The 17,388-nt window shown below is 39.6% G+C and overlaps 1 protein-coding gene across 5 annotated transcripts in view; it reads left to right on the top strand.

Annotated features, from left to right (window-relative positions):
* ZNF846 (zinc finger protein 846) overlaps positions 1 to 17,388 on the top strand; it is a 48,564-nt gene that overhangs the window by 23,236 nt on the left and 7,940 nt on the right. For 4 of the 5 annotated variants that reach the window (XM_032310411.1, XM_032310445.1, XM_032310436.1 and 1 more), the window contains one exon: positions 15,007 to 15,233. The gene's annotated coding sequence lies outside the window, so the exon portion shown is untranslated. The other variant, XM_032310418.1, reaches the window with a different exon arrangement.

The following is a 17,388-nucleotide window of genomic DNA, read 5'->3' as shown; positions in this document are numbered from 1 at the left end:
ACCCTCCACTGGCCTGGCCCAGACCTAGCTAGACTGTGCTGAGGTTTGAGACTCCCCTACCTGGTCCTCCTTGGCCCTTACCCCTTTTTCCTGACTGAATTGGCAAAAAATATCAAAATATCAATATAAGTCCTTGATGACCTTGTCGAAGTTGATTCTGTGACCTATTTGCCCACAGAAGCCTGATTGAAGTGGGTTCAGGACAAACTAGAAGAAAAATTGGAGATTAGTAAAGAGAAAGATTTTTTAATCTTATTTTAATCTTATTAATTTAATATTATTAGGAAAGCCCTGCCAGTTTTCTTTTGTTAGTATTGGTTATGTATTTCTCCATTCTTTTAATTTAAGCCTTCTGTGTACTTAAGCTTTAGATGTGTCCCTTATAAATAGGATGTAGCTGGATAAGAAAGTCCAATCTGAAAATATCTTTCAGTTTATAAACCACTCTGGTCTCTTATTATGATACCTAATATTTTGGATTAATTTCTATCAAATTAGAGTAATGGTTGTGATTTCTATTCTGTATTTTTCTTTGGAAAAATTGGAAATAGAGATTTGTTGAAAATATACACATACAGTTAAAGATCAATAAACTTGTACCCATCAACCAAGCCAAGAGATAGGAGATTGTTCTACCTCAGGTCTTATGTGAGGGATCTTCATGATTATTCTCAAGATGAAGTAACTATTGTGATTCTTAAATTTATTAATTTCTTGCATGATAACATTGCCAAGGGTTGGGGGAAGGATAACATGAAGATTTCTTTGTAGAGATGGAATCATTTTGTATCCTGATTATAAGAATGGTTCTCTGAACCTATCTGTATATGTGATAGGAAGTGAAAAAAAGTCAAAGAACTTTATCACTCATATATTACCTACATAACTATATAATCTACCCCCACAAAAGAAAAGAGTGCACATAACAACAGATAAGATCCAGATGAGGTCTGTAGATGAATAGTATTATAGAAATGCCAGTGTCCTGGTTTGAGAATAGACTGTGGTTATGTTAGATATTACCATTGGGGGAAGCTGAGTAAAGAGTACATGGGAACTCTATTCTATTGTTGCAACTTCTTGTAATTCTGAAACTATTTCAAAATAAAATTACTAAAAAAAAAATCAAGGAAGGAAAAACACTATGTAAGTGAATAGCATGTTTATACATTCTTATGACATATTTTTGCTCACATTTTTAAACTTTTATTTGTGTGTCTCATAGTTTTAGATTTATTTAATTGCTGCATAGGGGCCTTTTGTATGAATATACCACAGCTCATTTATCCAGTCTACAGTGGATGGACCTCCTCGGGTTGTTTGTAGCTTTCATCCATCATGAAAATTGATGCCATAAACATTCTTTTTTTTTTTTTTAAAGATTTTTATTTATTTATTTGACAGAGATATACAGAGAGAGCACAACTAGAGAAGCAGGCAGAGGGAGAGGGAGAAGCAGGCTCTCTGCTGAGCAGGGAGCCTGATGCAGGGCTCCATCCCAGGACAGCTGAAGGCAGCTGCTTAACTGACCGAGCCACACAGGTGCCCCTGTCATGAACATTCTTGCTCATCTCCCTTGCTCATATGTACTGAATTACTCTAAAACTGAACTCGCTGGCTATAGAATCTATATGCTAAAATTTGTCTTGTGTTTTATGCTTTTTCTTGTATTTTTTATTTTTGAGTAGTTAGGAAATGGTATCTCATTGTTTTAATTCGTGTTTTGCTGATTACTATTGAGAATGGGCATTTTAAATAATATTGGCTTTTTAAAAAAGATTTTATTTATTTATTTGACAGAGAGTTAGAGAGTACAAGTAGGCAGAGCAGCAGGCAGAGGGAGAGGGAGAAGCAGACTCCCCACCGAGCAGGGAGCCCGACTCGGGGCTCAATCACAGGACCCTGGGATCATGACCCAAACCGAAGGCAGCCGCTTAACCGACTGAACCCAGGTGCCCCAATATTGGCTATTAAAAAAAAAAAGATATTTATTTATTTATTTGAGAGAGAGACAATAGAAAGAGCATGAGAGGGGAAAAGTAATAGGGAGAAGCAGACTCCCCATGGAGCTGGGAGCCCGTTGTAGGACTTGATCCCAGATCTCCGGGATCATGACCTGAGCCGAAGGCAGTTGCCTATCCAACTGAGCCACTCAGGTGCCCTAATATTGGCTATTTTTAATTTCCCCTTGGGAATTACCTATACATGTTTTTGCTGATTTTTCTTTGTATTTTTGTCTTTCCAATGATTTTTAGGAGTGTGATAACTTTATCAGTTTTTACTTTTGCCTGTAAATGTCCCTCTCTTTATGGTGTCTTGATGGCAGGGATTCTGAATTTTAGTCAAATTTATTAGTCTTTTCCTTTTTGGTGTGAGTTTTTGCGTCTTGTTTAAGAAATCCTTCCCCAAACAAGTGATTATAAATGTTTTTGGCTTTAGTGTCGTCTTCATTTTTTGAAGTTCAGTTTCACATTTAAAATCTCTGTTTTGGGGGCACCTGGGTGGCTCAATGGGTTAAAGCCTCTGCCTTCTGCTCAGGTCATGATCCCAGGGTGGTGGGATCGAGCCCCGCATCGGCTCTTGAGCCCCGCATCGGCTCTTGCTCGGCGGGGAGCCTGCTTCCTCCCCTCTCTCTGCCTGCTTGTGATCTCCGTCTGTCAAATAAATAAAATCTTTTTTTTAAAAGATTTTATTTATTTATTTATTTGTCAGAGAGAGAGAGAGAGAGAGAGTGAGAGCGAGCACAGGCAGACAGAGTGGCAGGCAGTCAGAGGGAGAAGCAGGCTCCCTGCGGAGGAAGGAGACTGATGTGGGACTCGATCCCAGGGCACTGGGATCATGACCTGAGCCGAAGGCAGCTGCTTAACCAACTGAGCCACCCAGGCGTCCCAATAAATAAAATAAAAAAAAATCTCTATTTTTGTATGCAACAGAACACAACAAATATACTGATACGGTTTTAGATTCCACATTGTAACTAATCTTTAAGGAATGACCACTTGTTAATTTTGATGCAGTATCAAAAAAGATTATCCACAATTATCTGAAAATTCTGTTAAAAAACTCTCCTCCTTTCCATCTGTTTCTTTGTGAAGCTGAAAGACTTCATATGCTTCAATTAAAACAAATCACAACAGATAGATTATAGACGCAGATATGAGAGTCCAGCTGTTCACCTGTTAAGCAGACATTAAATTATGCAAAAATATCAATGCCACTCTTATTTCTAGATGTTCTGGTTTGGAAAATATACTTCTATTTTCAAAAATAAAAATGTTATATATGTCTACATGTAATGGTTTGTTGTTATTTTTAACAGATCAGTAAGTTGTAATAATTTTTTTAAAGTAACATTTTAACATTGTTAATGTTTAACATTTTAAAAAGATACGAGCAGAAAAAAAATATGAGCAGAACTTTATAAGATATTTTACAGAAATGGGAGAAACTTCGGAAGAATAGGTAAAGAGATCAAGACAAGATTTTGTATATCTAAGAATGAACTGAAACAATATGATAGTTTATAAATAAATTTCATTAGTAAAGTAGAATATATAAAAATACAAATGGTTTTTCTATTACATGGTGTCATCGGTTGGTTATGTTAAAAATAACAGAAAAGAAAAAAAATTTCACATGTTGAGACAGAAAATTAGACGAATGAAAAAAACAATTGCTCAGTGTAAGGGAGCCATTTTGTTGTTCATGCAGTAAACTTAGATTGACCCTGCCCCTCCCAGAGGAACTTACTTGCAAAGCCTAGACACAAGGGTGGGTCAGGCCAGGTGAAGACATCCAATCAGTGGGGCACGCATGTATCTACTAGGGTAAATTGAAATTCAACTGGCCGCCCGTGTGTAACCTAGCAGTTTTGTGTGTGTGGCAGACCTAGCATGACTGTGCAGTTTTCTCTGTGTATTGCAATCTCATTGGCCACCTGTGTATAGCCTGGCTAAACTACCTCTTTAAAAGTAAGTCTGTGAGGCTGGGAGGGGTCGCCTCTTTGCAAGAGACAGCCCTGACCAGTCAGTTTGATTCTTGATATTTGGCGCGAAATAAAGCTTTGCTTGACCTGCGCTTTGTATCAGTCTTGCTCGTTTGATTACGGACCCTAACACAGGAATAGTCAGGGAGAAGTATATTTGTTGGGTCCGTTATCAAAGGAACAAGACTGGGACAAAGTGAAAGTTATGCAAAGCCTTATTTTATGCCAAGCATTAGAAGTTAGACTGACCGGCCAGGGCCACCTCTGAAGCGAGCGACCCCCTTTCATTTTACAGGTTAGTTTTTATAGGGCACAACCGCAGACCTCTGCATATGTGGCTTTGGCTGATTGGATCTCTTTTACCTGTCTGGCCTTATTTTAGATGTGTGTTTTAGCATCATTTATCTGGAACCGATATCACTAACTGCTGAGGTGTTTATTAAACAACAAAATGGCTATCTAAGTAACATGGAGTCACTCTGGCTAAGCAGGCCCAGGCAGGCCCTAAGGGTTTAGCAGGTTTTAATGTGGAATCGACCCCAACAATATTAAAATAATACTGAGACATTATTTTCCTCCCATAAGGATGGCAAATATTTTTATTTTAAAAGTATTTATTTGGGGCGCATAGGTGGCTCAGTGGGTTAAAAAGCCTCTGCCTTCAGCTCGGGTTGTGGATCTTGGGGTCTTGGGATTGAGTCCTGCATTGGGCTTTTTGCTCAGCAGGGAGCCTACTTCCCCCTCTCTCTGCCTACTTGTGATTGTAAGGACCTATTTAGCCAGAGCGCTTCCATCCCGTTAAACAATAACCTTGTTGTTTAAGCCTTAAACTGTCCCTGCCCCTTTCCCCCAGGGGACTTACTTAAAAACAAGTCCTGGAAACCAGTCCCAGGTAACAAAGCCCAAATACAAGGGTGGATCAGGCCAGGTGGAGACATCCAATCAGTGGGAGGGGGTGCATACTGTCTCCCTAGTTACCAAGGAGTATGGGCCCCACCCTTTGGGAGCCTTTTGGGTGCCAATTCTAACCAAGGTGATAGACTAATTCAAATACCTACTAGGGTAAATTGTAATTCAATTGGTCACTTATGTGTGACCTAACATGATTGTGCAGCTTTCTCTGTATGTTACAATTTTATTGGCCACCTGTGTGTGGCCAGGCCCAACCACATGGACTTTGCCCTTAAAAGCTAGTCTGTGAAGCAAAGAGAGGTTGCCCTCTCTGTAAGAGGCAAGGCCCCAAACGTTCGGTTTGATTCTTGGTGCTTGGCGTAAAATAAAGCTTTGCTTGACCTTCGTTTTGTATCAGTCTCACTCCTTTAATCACGGACCCATTATTGGGGGACCTAACATACACATTTATTTATTTACTTTAAAAGATTTTATTTGTCAGAGAGAGAGAGCACATAAGCAGGGGGAGTGGCAGGCAGAGGGAGAAGCAGGCTCCCTGCTGAGCAAGAAGCCTGACCTGGGCCTGGATCCCAAGATCTTGGGATTATGACTTGAGTTGGAGGTGACACTTAACTGACTGAACTACCCAGGCATTCATGAACTCACTTTTAAAAGGACAATAGTTTCCAGAAACTATAAAGGACAAATTTGACTTCACAAATATTTTATATGACTTATGATTCCCTAAGGTTAAAGCAAACAAAAGCATAAAAAAGCCTTTGATAAAGTTCAACACATTTTTCAATAAAATCTCTTCCCAATCCAAGGATAAAAATTAATTTTTTACCTGTTTGGGTCACTGACACCCCTCCACTACAAATATCATAATTAATAGAGAAACTTTAGAACCACTGCTTTATTATTATTATTTACTATTATTCAGAGAGGGAGAGAGAGAATCCCAAGCAGTTTCTGAGCCAGCGCAGAGCTAGACTTGGGGCTTGAGCCCACAACCCCAAGATCATGACCTGAGCTGAAATCAAGAGTTGGAGGCTTAACCAGCTGAACCACCCAGGTGCCCCTAGAATCACTGCTTTATACATCAAGAATAAGACAAGGATGCCTACTAATCACTGCCATTATTCAACATAATATTAGGAATTCTGATCAACACCATAAGAAAAATGAGAATTACTGGCAGAAAAGAAAAATATCTTAAAATAGATTATTGTTTATAGCTATTTAGACCCATTTACATGAAAAATCCAAGAAAATCAGCAAATTATTAGAACTAGTCTCTTTCAAGGTTACTAGATTCGTGATCAATACATAAAAATACCATTATTCTATTAATCAGATAACTAATCCGTGTGAAATGTATATATACACAAGCGTATATGAAGCATCCAGGAACGACTCTAACCAACATGGCAAAAAGCAAACCAGTGAAGTACATTTTAAGAAAAACGAATGAACGGGAGGCTATAACATTTCACAGACTGGCAAGCCTGCCACTATAAACATGGCTGGTCATGGTCCTGGGCGTAGATGCTAGTGGAAAGAAAAGAAAATATCACTGCAGAAACAAAGCCTTCGCCTCCAAGTCGGTAGGAATCCGAGTCAAACCACGCCTCTGGCCTGGTCCAACCACTGTATTCAACTAGGCTCTCGGTGAAGGAACACCGATCAAGTGGTAGGCGGTGGGCCACACCCCTTCCTTCCTCCAGAACGGAAGCGGAAGTGTGCGTTCTGGGGCCACAGCCGTTGCTGCCGAACTTCCCCACTACATGGGGGGCGGAGTCTATGAAATTGGCTTCCGGTCTGGCCCAGCCGGTCTTGGACCATAACGGGCCGGAGGGCCCTGGACAGATGTGGTAGGCACTGGTAGGCACTGGGTCAACGTGTGAGTCTGGTCTCCGATGCCAGGCGTGGCTTTCGGCGAAAAACTGGCCTTTGACGGAGAGAAAACACGCTACTTCCGCTCAGTTCCGCAGAGGCTTGGTCGGCGCATTCTCGCTCCTCTGCAGATGTGGGCGGGTTCTGGTGAGAACCGGACAGACTGTCCTTGGGGAGCCCCTAATCCCTCTTTTATTTTTAAGAGAGCGTGGGCGTGAGCGAGGGGAGTGGAAGAGGGAAAGTCTCTCTCTCTTTTTTTTCCCCCAAGATTTTATTTATTTGAGAGAGCAGGGGCAGGGGGAGGTGTAGAGGGACAAAACCACTGTGCGCTGAGCGGGAAGCCCATCCTGGGGCTTGAGCCAGGACTCTCAGATCATGACCCGGGTGGAAGTCAGAGGCTTAAACTGACTAAGCCACCCAGGTGCCCAGCCCCTAATCCCACTTGTGTGAGAGGAGTTAAATCCCTAACATTTCATCCAGCTGTAGCTTCTCAGTGTCACTAAGAAGAGAAGCTGGTTTCTTTGGAAAAATAATGTCAAAATTTATTTCCTTGTAAAATGGTTTTGTTTGGGACCAAATGAAATACTCCCTGCCTCCCTCGGGCCAACCTTTTATTTAAAAAAAAATTTTTTTTTAATTTATTTTTTTTAAAGATTTTATTTATTTATTTGAGAGAGAGACAGTGAGAGAGAACATGAGCGAGGAGAAGGTCAGAGAGAGAAGCAGACTCCCCGTGGAGCTGGGAGCCCGATGCGGGACTCGATCCCGGGACTCCGGGATCATGACCTGAGCCGAAGGCAGTCGTCCAACCAACTGAGCCACCCAGGCGTCCCATTATTTTAAAAAATTTAAAAAGTTGCAAGAATGTATATATATACCCTTAACCTGGAGCCATCAATTGTTAACCCTTTACCAAACCTATTATACTTTTTCCCCCTGCTGAACTTGAACTGAATCAAGTAGAAGACATATGTCAGACCCCTAAATGCTTTCATGTGCATCTCCTAGAACCAGGGGTGGTCTTCTACTTAACCACAATATTGTTATTCCACCTAGAAAAATTAAAAATAGTTATGCCATTTAATATACAGCCCAGTATACTCAATCCAAAATACAGTCTCACAGAGCTAATTATTTATTTAATCCAGGATTCAGTCAAGGTTTACACATTTACATTGGTTATTACTGTCTGTATATATTTTCAGTCTAGAACAGTACTCCTGACATTTTTAAAAAAAGATTTTGTTTATTTATTTGACAGAGAGACAGCGAGAGAGGGAACACAAGCAGGGGGAATGGGAGAGGGAGAAGCAGGCTTCCCACTGAGCAGGGAGCCTGATGCCGGGCTGGATCCCAGGACGCTGGGATCATGACCTGAGCCTAAGGCAGACACCTGACGACCGAGCCACCCAACGTGCCCCCTCTTTTTTTGCCTTCATGACATTTTGAGGAATCGACATCAATTTCTTGGATGTTTCACATTATGGATGTTTCATTGTTTTCTCATGGTTTATTTTAGCTTGTTTTTAGTTACCTGCATTTCCTGTAAACTGGAGGTTAGGTCTAGAGTGGTGGTTCTTAATGGAGGTCATTTTGTTCCCAAAGGACATTTGGCATTATGTGGAGATGTTTTTGGTTGTCATAACTGGGAGTGCTTCTGGCATTTAATATGTAGAGGTCAGGGATGTGGCTAAACATTCTCCAGTGCACAGGTTGCCGCCACTCCCCAACAAAGACTTGGCTGGCTTCATGTGTCAATAGTGCTGAAACTGAGAAACCATGGCTTAGAGCAGCACTATTTGTGATGAGGGAAATGTTCTATATCTGCACTGTTCAACATAGTAGACTTGAGCCACATGTGACTATTCAGCACTTCAAATATGGCTAGCATGACTAAGAAACTGAGGTTTCAATTTTGATTAAATTTAGTCACATTTGGCTAGTGGCTAGCTTATTGGGCAATAAGCGTTTACAGGTTAGATTTAGGGTAAACATCTTTTCAACGTAGCCAGAAAGGAACAAAGGAACTATAAAACAGCCAGAAAACTCTTAATAAGATGGCATTAGTAAGTCCTTACCAGTTAATACTTTAAATGTAAATGATTAAATTCCTGGTTGAGGGGCACCTGGGTGGCTCAGTGGGTTAAAGCCTCTGCCTTCGGCTCAGGTCATGATCCCAGGGTCCTGGAATCGAGCCCCACATCGGGCTTTCTGCTCAGTAGGGAGCCTGCTCCACCCATCCCCCCCACACCCTCCCCCCCCAACTTGTGATCTCTGTCTGTGAAATAAATAAATAAAATCTTTAAATTCCTGGTTAAAAGGCAAAGTGAGCCTGAAGGGATTTAAAAAAAAAATAAAAGAAGCCCATCTCTATACTGCCTACACAAAAGTCACTTCAGCTTTAGACATACATAGAGTCAAAGTTAAAGAATGAAAAAAGATATTCCATGCAAATGGAAACCAAAAGATTGCAGAAGTAGTTATATCAGGAAAAATAGACTTTAAGTCATTAACTGTAACAAGAGACAAAAATGTCATTATATAAGGATAAAGGAATCAATTCGTCAAGAGAATTTAACAATTGTAAATATGTATTTACTGAGCATCAGAGCACCTAAATATATTAAGCAAATACTAAGAGACATATGAAAGGAAAAATAGGCAACAAAGTAATACCCTATTTTCTACAATGGATAGATCAACCTGACAGAAAGTCCATAAACTAACACTGGACCTGAAATATACTTTAGACCAAATGGACCTAACAGACTTACACAAAACATTTCATTCAACAGCAACATTCTTCTCAAGCACACATGGAACATTCTCCAGGACAGATCATGTTAGGTCACAAAAGAAGTCTCAGCAAATTCAAGAGGACTTAAGTCATACCAAGTATCTTTGCTAACCCCGTTGCTAAAAAACTAGAAATTACCAGAAGGAAAGCTGGAAAATTCACAAATATGTGGACAACACATTCCTGAGCAACCAGTGAGTCTAAGAAGTAAACAATAGGGAAATAAAAAAAACATGTTTTTATGGAATCAATATATATTTGTTGTAAAAAGCAAAGACAAGGGATGCCTGGGTGGCTCAGTTGGTTAAGTGTCTGCTATTGGCTCAGGTCATGATCCCTGGGTCCTGGGATCAAGTCCCATGTCAGGCTCCTTGCTCAGCAGGAAGTCTGCTTCTCCTTCTGCCTGCTGCTCCCTCTGCTTGTGCTCTCTCTATCTCTGACATGTAAATAAATAAAAATCTTTAAAAACAAAAAACAAAAAAAAAAGACAAGCAAAAAGAGAGAAATAACCCAAAATTCCATGGAGTACATAAACCACTATTAATCATTTTCCTATAAACATATTTTGTAATAGTCATATTATAATGTATTGTAATTTGCTTTTCAAACTTAATCAACTTCCCATATATTTAAATATTTTATGACATCATTATATCTTATCTTATTATCTTCACAGAGTAAGCTATATTTTAGCTAATGCCTTGTTAGAAACTTGCTTCTAATCTTTCTTGCTATTGTTACAATATGTAGCAAATATCCTTGTAGTTAAATTTTTATACATATATTTTATCTTTTCCATAAAATAAATACCTAAAAAGTGCCATTGCTGAGCCAAAGCTATTAACAGTTGAGGATCCTCTTATTTGAACTGCTTCCAAAAATTGGCAATTCATATTGCAACTAGAATTATAACCTGGTAATAACAAACCCTACCATAACCATATATAAAAATATTTTTAAAAAGATTTTTATTTCTTTATTAGAGAGAGTACAAGCAGGGGGAGAGGCAGAGGAGAAGCAGGCTCCCCACTGAGCAGGGAGCCCAATGCAGAGCTCGATCCCAGGACCCTGGGATCATGACCTGAGCCAAAGACAGACACTTAACTGACTGAGCCCCCCCCGGTACCCCTAAAAAATATTTTGAAACAAAAATAAAAACGCAGCCTGCCAAAACTTATGGGGTGAAGCAGTGTGAGTATAAGAGGGAATTTTATAACAATGAATGCCCACATTAAGAAAAAAAGACCTCAAATCAACAACTTAACTTTATATCACAAGGTACTATGTATAGAAGAACAAACTAAACCCAAAGTTAGCAGAAGGAAGGAGATAACAAAAATCAGAGCAGGGGTGCCTGGGTGGCTCAGTGGGTTAGGCCACTGCCTTTGGCTCGGGTCATGATCTCAGGGTCCTGGGATCGAGTCCCGCATCGGGCTCTCTGCTCAGCGGGGGCCTGCTTCCCTTCCTCTCTCTGCCTGCCTCTCTGCCTACTTGTGATCTCTCTCTGTCAAATAAATAAATAAAATTCTTAAAAAAAACCACAAAAATCAGAGCATACATAAATGAAATAAAGAATAGGAAAACAATAGAAAATCTTTTGTTTTGAAGATAAAATTGACAACTCTTTAGCTAGGATTACCAAGAAAAAGAGACAGGATTCAAATGAATAAAATTATAAATGGAAGAGATGACTTTACAAGTGACTTCACAGAAATACAAAGGGCTGGAAGTGATAATATGAGCAATTATATGCCAACAAATTGGGGAACCTAGAAGAAAAGCTTAAATTCTTAGAAATGTACAACCTACCAAGACTGAATCATGAAGAAATAGAAATTGTGAACAAACCAATAATGAATGAGCATATTGAACCTAGAAGGAAACACCTCCCAGCAAAAAAAGCCCAGGACCAGAAGGATTCACAGGCTAATTCTACCAATCATTTAAAGAAGAATTAGGGGTGCCTGACTGGCTCAATTGGTATATACTGGTTATTGATTGAGTAAATGAAGGCTTTCGATTTCTGGATGACAATTTTATATCCTGCTAACATACTAAATTCTTTATTGTTTACCATTAATTTTACCATTAATTCTCTAGAGCTTTCCATGTATAATATATCACCTGTAAAAAGAGATGGTTTTACTTTTTTTTTTTTTTTGCAATTCTTATGTTTCTTATTAGTTTCTCTTCTCTAACTGCATTAACCAATACCAGCTGTACACACCCAGACACATGTATACCCACACACATAGCTATAGATATAAGCAATCATCTTTAAAAATTTTTTTTACTTATTTAGAGAGAGAGAGAGGGAGATCAGGAGGAGCCGAAGAAGAGGGAGAGAGAGAATCTCAAGCAGACTGTATTGGAGCATGGAGCCCAATGCAGGGCTTTATCGCACAACCCCAAGATTGTGACCTAAGCCAGACACTTAGCCACCTGAACCACCCAGGTGCCCTGATATAGGCAATAATCTTAAGAAAATATTCATCAATTTCTGTTTTTGAGTGCTTTTGTCAATAATGGATGTTGAATTTTGTTTAAGGCTTCATCAGCACCCATGGAGATGATAATGACTGTTTTCTTAAATGTATTAATATGGTATATTATTTAATAGATTTCCTAATAACTAAGCAAACCTTGCTCAAGGTTATTATTTTCTTAATGCAGTTTCATATTCTTTTTTTAAAGATTTGTTCATTTATTTGAGAGAGAGAAAGAATGGGGTAGAGGGAGAGGGAAAGAGAATCTTAAGCAGACTTCAAGCTGAGCCCAGATCCTGATGTGGGGCTTTGATCCCATGACCCTGAGACCTTAAGCAGAAACCAAGGATCTGATGCTTAACTAATTGCAACCACCTTGTACCCTTGTGGTTTTACATTCTTTTTGCTAATATTTAACATAGCTCATTTGAATCAATATTCGTAAGTGATATGGCCTTGTAACTTTCTATTTTTGTATGTTAGGAAGTTTTTCTTCATTCTCATTGCTCTTAACTTATGGAGTAGTACAAATATTTGAACTTTGAAGGTATAATTCTCCTAATTAATATACCTGGGCTTACATTATGGGTCCAATGATGCTTGGTGAGGGTGCCAAAACAATTCATTAGGGGAACAAAGAGTCTTTTCAACAAATGGTGCTGGGACAACTGGATATCCATACAACATAGCATGAAGCTGGATGTCTGCCTCACACTGTATTTGAAAATTACCCAAAGTGGATCAAAGAACTAAATATAAGAGCTAGAAGCTTAAAACTCTTAGAGGAAAATAGTGGTAAATTTTTAGTGATCTTGAATTTGATAGTGGTTTCTTAAATTTCACATCCAAAGCATAAGCAATGAAAGAAAAAAACAGACAAGTTGAGACTTCATAAAAATGAATTGTTTTGTACTTGAGAGGATACCATAAAGTGAAAAGACAACCTATTTAATGGGAGAGAATATTTGAAAATTCTATATCTGAAAAGGGGCTGACATCTTTAATATACAAAGAACTCTCAGAGTCCAATAATAAAATGGTAAATAGCACAAAACAGAGTCAAGGATTCTGAACGGACATTTCTCCTAATAAAACATAAATGGCTAATATGCACATGCAAAGATAATCAATACCCACTAGTCATCCAGGAAATGAAAATGAAAACTACAATGAAATACTACCTCACATCAACCAGGATGTCTATAATATTAAAAACAAAACAAAACACTAAATGTTGAACAGGATGAGAAATGGGAAACCTCATATATTGCAGGTGAGATTGTAAAGTGGTACAGCCACTTAGGGAAAATAGGCAGTTCCTCTAAAGTTTAAACATAGTGTTAGAATATGATGGAGCAGTTCCTATCCCAGGCATATATCTAAAAGAAATGAAAACATGTCTGCATAAAAACTTGTATGACAGTATTTCATAGCATTATTCACAATGGCCAGAGAGTGAAAACAACCCACATGTCCACCAACTGATAGGAATATTATTCACTGATTAAAAAGAATAAAATACTAGGGTATCTGGCTGGCTCAGTCAGAAGAACATGCAACTCTTGATCTCAGGGTTGTGAGTTTGAACCCCACATTGGGTGTAGATTACTTAAATTTAAAAAATAAAATACTGATAAATGCTACAATTTCAAGATTAATCTTGAAAAGTTTATGCTATGTGAAAGAAATCAGTCACAAAAGACCATCTATTTTTATTTTTTAATAAATTTTGCCTTTAAAAAAAGATTTTATTTATTTATTTGACAGAGAGAAATCACATAGGCAGGCAGAGAGAGAGGGGGAAGCAAGCTCCCCGCTGAGCAGAGAGCTCGATGCGGGGCTTGATCCCAGGACCCTGGGATCATGACCTGAGCCGAAGGCTGAGGCTTTAACCCACTGAGCCACCCAGGCACCCCCATATAGTATTTTTAAAAACTTAAAATGAAATTGTCAGAATAGGCAAATCTAGAGAGACAATAGATTAGTAACTGCTTCAGGTTAGGGATAGGATGGGGAGTTTGGGGTGGTGAAATTGTTCTAAAACTGACTGTGGTAATGATTTCACAACTCTGTGAATATGGTAACCACTAATGTACCCTTTAAATGGGTGAACTGTATGTGAATTATGTTTCAGTAAAGCTGTTATCACCCCCACTCAGACAAAAACCAATCGATCTGGGCTTGGTGCTCTTTCATAATGATAAGTTCCTATATAACTTTCTATGTTGGTTTGTGCTATTTCCAGTTTTTTTGTTTTTTAGCTTGATATATATTATTGTTTCGTTTTTCAGGGTATAAACGTTTGAGAATATGAATTTTCCTCTGATCACTGTTAAAAAAATATCCCATACTATTTATAATAGTCAAGAAAGGGGAAGTAACCTATTGTCCATAAACTAATGAATGGATAAATTGGGACACACCCATACAACGGAATATTACTCAGTAAGGAAAAGAAATGAAGTACTGGTACACGCTACAATATGGGCAAACCTTGAAAACATTACAGAAGTCAAAGAAGCCAGACACAAAGACCACATATTGTAATATTTTGTTCACATGAAATGTTGAGAATAGGTAAATTCCTAGAGGCAAAAAGTAAGTTGTTGCCTTGGGCTTGTGGTGAGGTGGGTACTGGGATCCCTTTTGTGATTATGAAAATGTACTAAAATTGTGGTGATCGATGCACACACAGTTCTGACTATACTAAAAAGAATTTTAAGCGGGTTAATGATGTGCTAAATGCCATCTCAAACAAGACTCAAGATCTAAAAAGAGAACTGAATGGGCTAGGAGTTCATTTTATGGACTAGTAGGGTTATCTTTATAAATCTACATAGCGCTGCGTGGAGCTGAACCAACGAGAAAGACTTGTAGAAAAGCACTTGATGAGCCTCCTTGGCCGGGAACCCGGAGGCACACCTTGCCCACCACGTCTGCTGCCCTTCCAGCTCGGTGCCCTGGACTCCGCTCGGCTCTCCTGCCCAGTCAGTGTGGACAGTCTGCACGGGGTGCAACCAGGTCCAACCGCCACCGCGTCTGGAGGACGCGGCCGCCAACCGCCCCCAGACCCAGATGCTCCTGGGGCCCCGCCCCTTACGCTGACCTCGTGGCGGAAAGCGGAAGCGGAAGCGCTCCTCGGCTAACGCCTCACTTCCCGCTCCGCCCTGCGTGGGAGGTGAGTTTTCCATTCTGTTGGCCTCCCGCAGGGCGCTCAGCCTCCGGGGTTTCGAACTTCTTGGGGTGGTCGGGAGTCGCGGCTCCTCCTCCCCACCGGCACACAGCGCCGGAGGGACTGAGGCCGCCCGGGTCTCTCCGAGAGCCTCTGTCGGCTCCGCCCGCGCGGGTTGGGGGCGGGGTCGTGGCTCAGGGACCGCGGAGGAGGTAGGGCCTTTTCTCCCTCCGGTGTGCTCCTCTTCAAAAGCTACGAGACCGCTTTGCCCCTTCTCCAGAGAAACGTGTACGCAGTGGTGGAAAACGGCCGCAGTGCCCTCTTTTCACTGACCTGGGGATCGCGGGAGGTTCTGGTGAGCAGTGGACGGAAATGCTCTCTCTGGCTGTGGGCACCCATTATTGACGTTTGACGAATTATTCAGGTGTTCCCTTGTCGCACACTGACCATTTGTTAGTATTTTGCATGCGTAGTGTACCTCTTTCTACATCTCTCTCCATGTGTATAGTTAAATGTTTATGATAAGCTCTTTGAAAATAAGATTAAAATAATTTGCAGGCATGATATTCGACCTTTAGTACTTGGTTAATTGCCTCACACGTAAGAACAAAGGAGTTATGTAATAACTCCTACAAATTAATACCCAAGGTGAAAAATAAGCAAGAGGTTTGGCTAGGCTCTTCAATAAAAGAAAAAAATGCAAATAGACAACAAATACATGGAAAAGATACTTCAGATCACTAGCAACCAGAGATTTGCAAATAAAAATCACGGTGTAATACTACTGCACACACTAAATATCTAAATAAAAGTAAAACTAAAAAAAAAATGGCAGTGCCAAGTGTTAATGTATCAAGTGAGATGTGCATAACTGCTAGTGGAAACACATTTTCAAAGTGTATCAACTAACTTACACACCAGTAGACACACACGTCTGCCAATTCAACATAAACACTATTTGTAACATCATTATTTGAAATATCCCTAAATTGGAAATAATCCAAAGTTGATCAAAGGATGAGTGGATGAATTGTAGCATATATTTTTTGTGGGGCACTCTTTTTAGTAAAAGGAAGGAGCACAGATGCAACAACTTGGATGAACGTCACAAAGCACAATGTTGAATGAAAGAAGCCAGACATAAAAGAATGCATGCTGTTTGATACTCTGTCTTTAAAATTCAAAACGGGCAGAACACTCTATAATGTTAAATGTCAGGATAGTGGATGCAGTTGGGAGGCATGGAATGAGTGATTTGGGAGAGACCAGGAATATGTCTGAGATGCTGGATTTGGATGTGTTCTACTTCTCAATAGTTGGATGTGTTCTGCTTGGCTGTTCATTTCTTAATACCTTATTGAGGTTTTTATTCATGATTGCCTCCCTTAGTTGTAAGTATGTTGTAGTTTAATAAAAGAAGTTTGAGAAGTGGAACTAAGCATGCTACTTCATAAGATTGAGCAAGAAATAAAGAAGTAGAAGAAAATGTACTGAAAGGGTGAATAAAAATAAAACTAATGATGGAAAAAAGTAGAACTGATCAATAATAAGAAAAGGTGAAACAATGCACGATATATTTATATACTAGTCTTTGTAGTTAACTGTGATATAATATGGAAAGCCTTTAGTTTCAACATTAAAAAAAAAGAACAACAACCCAGTGACATGATTCAGATGCTATTGGAGTGGCTAACATGAGAAATGTTATTTTGAGTTTTTCTAAAATTATGATATTTCAAGTTTGGGTGTCTTTGGGTCAAAATTTGGGCACTACTTTTGAAGTAAGTGAGGTATCAATTATCACAGGCTTCTGAAGTGATTTTTTCCCAGTTCCGTCTTTATCCTACCTCTAACTAGCCTTGTCTCTGTATCAGGAGTATATTTGTATATGTGCAGTACTCCTTATACTTTAATGGGATTGATTCTTTATACTGCATATCACCAACTGATGATTATCTGTTTATTACCTGCATTACCAGATTGAACTGTGAGATCCCTAAAAACTGTTCCCTTCCCATTGCCTTGTACCTGGCCTGGCAGAAGGAAGACCCGTACTAAGTATTTGCTAACTGAATGAAGGAATAAGAGACAGAAGGTGGCAAAGTTTACAAATCCAACAAAGCTCCCGCAGGGGTATTCAGAGGGACTTCTCATTTCATAA

The sequence above is a fragment of the Mustela erminea genome, chromosome 1, assembly GCF_009829155.1.
Source record: "Mustela erminea isolate mMusErm1 chromosome 1, mMusErm1.Pri, whole genome shotgun sequence".
In the NCBI taxonomy this organism is placed as follows: domain Eukaryota; kingdom Metazoa; phylum Chordata; class Mammalia; order Carnivora; family Mustelidae; genus Mustela; species Mustela erminea.
This window is presented reverse-complemented; position numbering and strand designations above follow the sequence as displayed.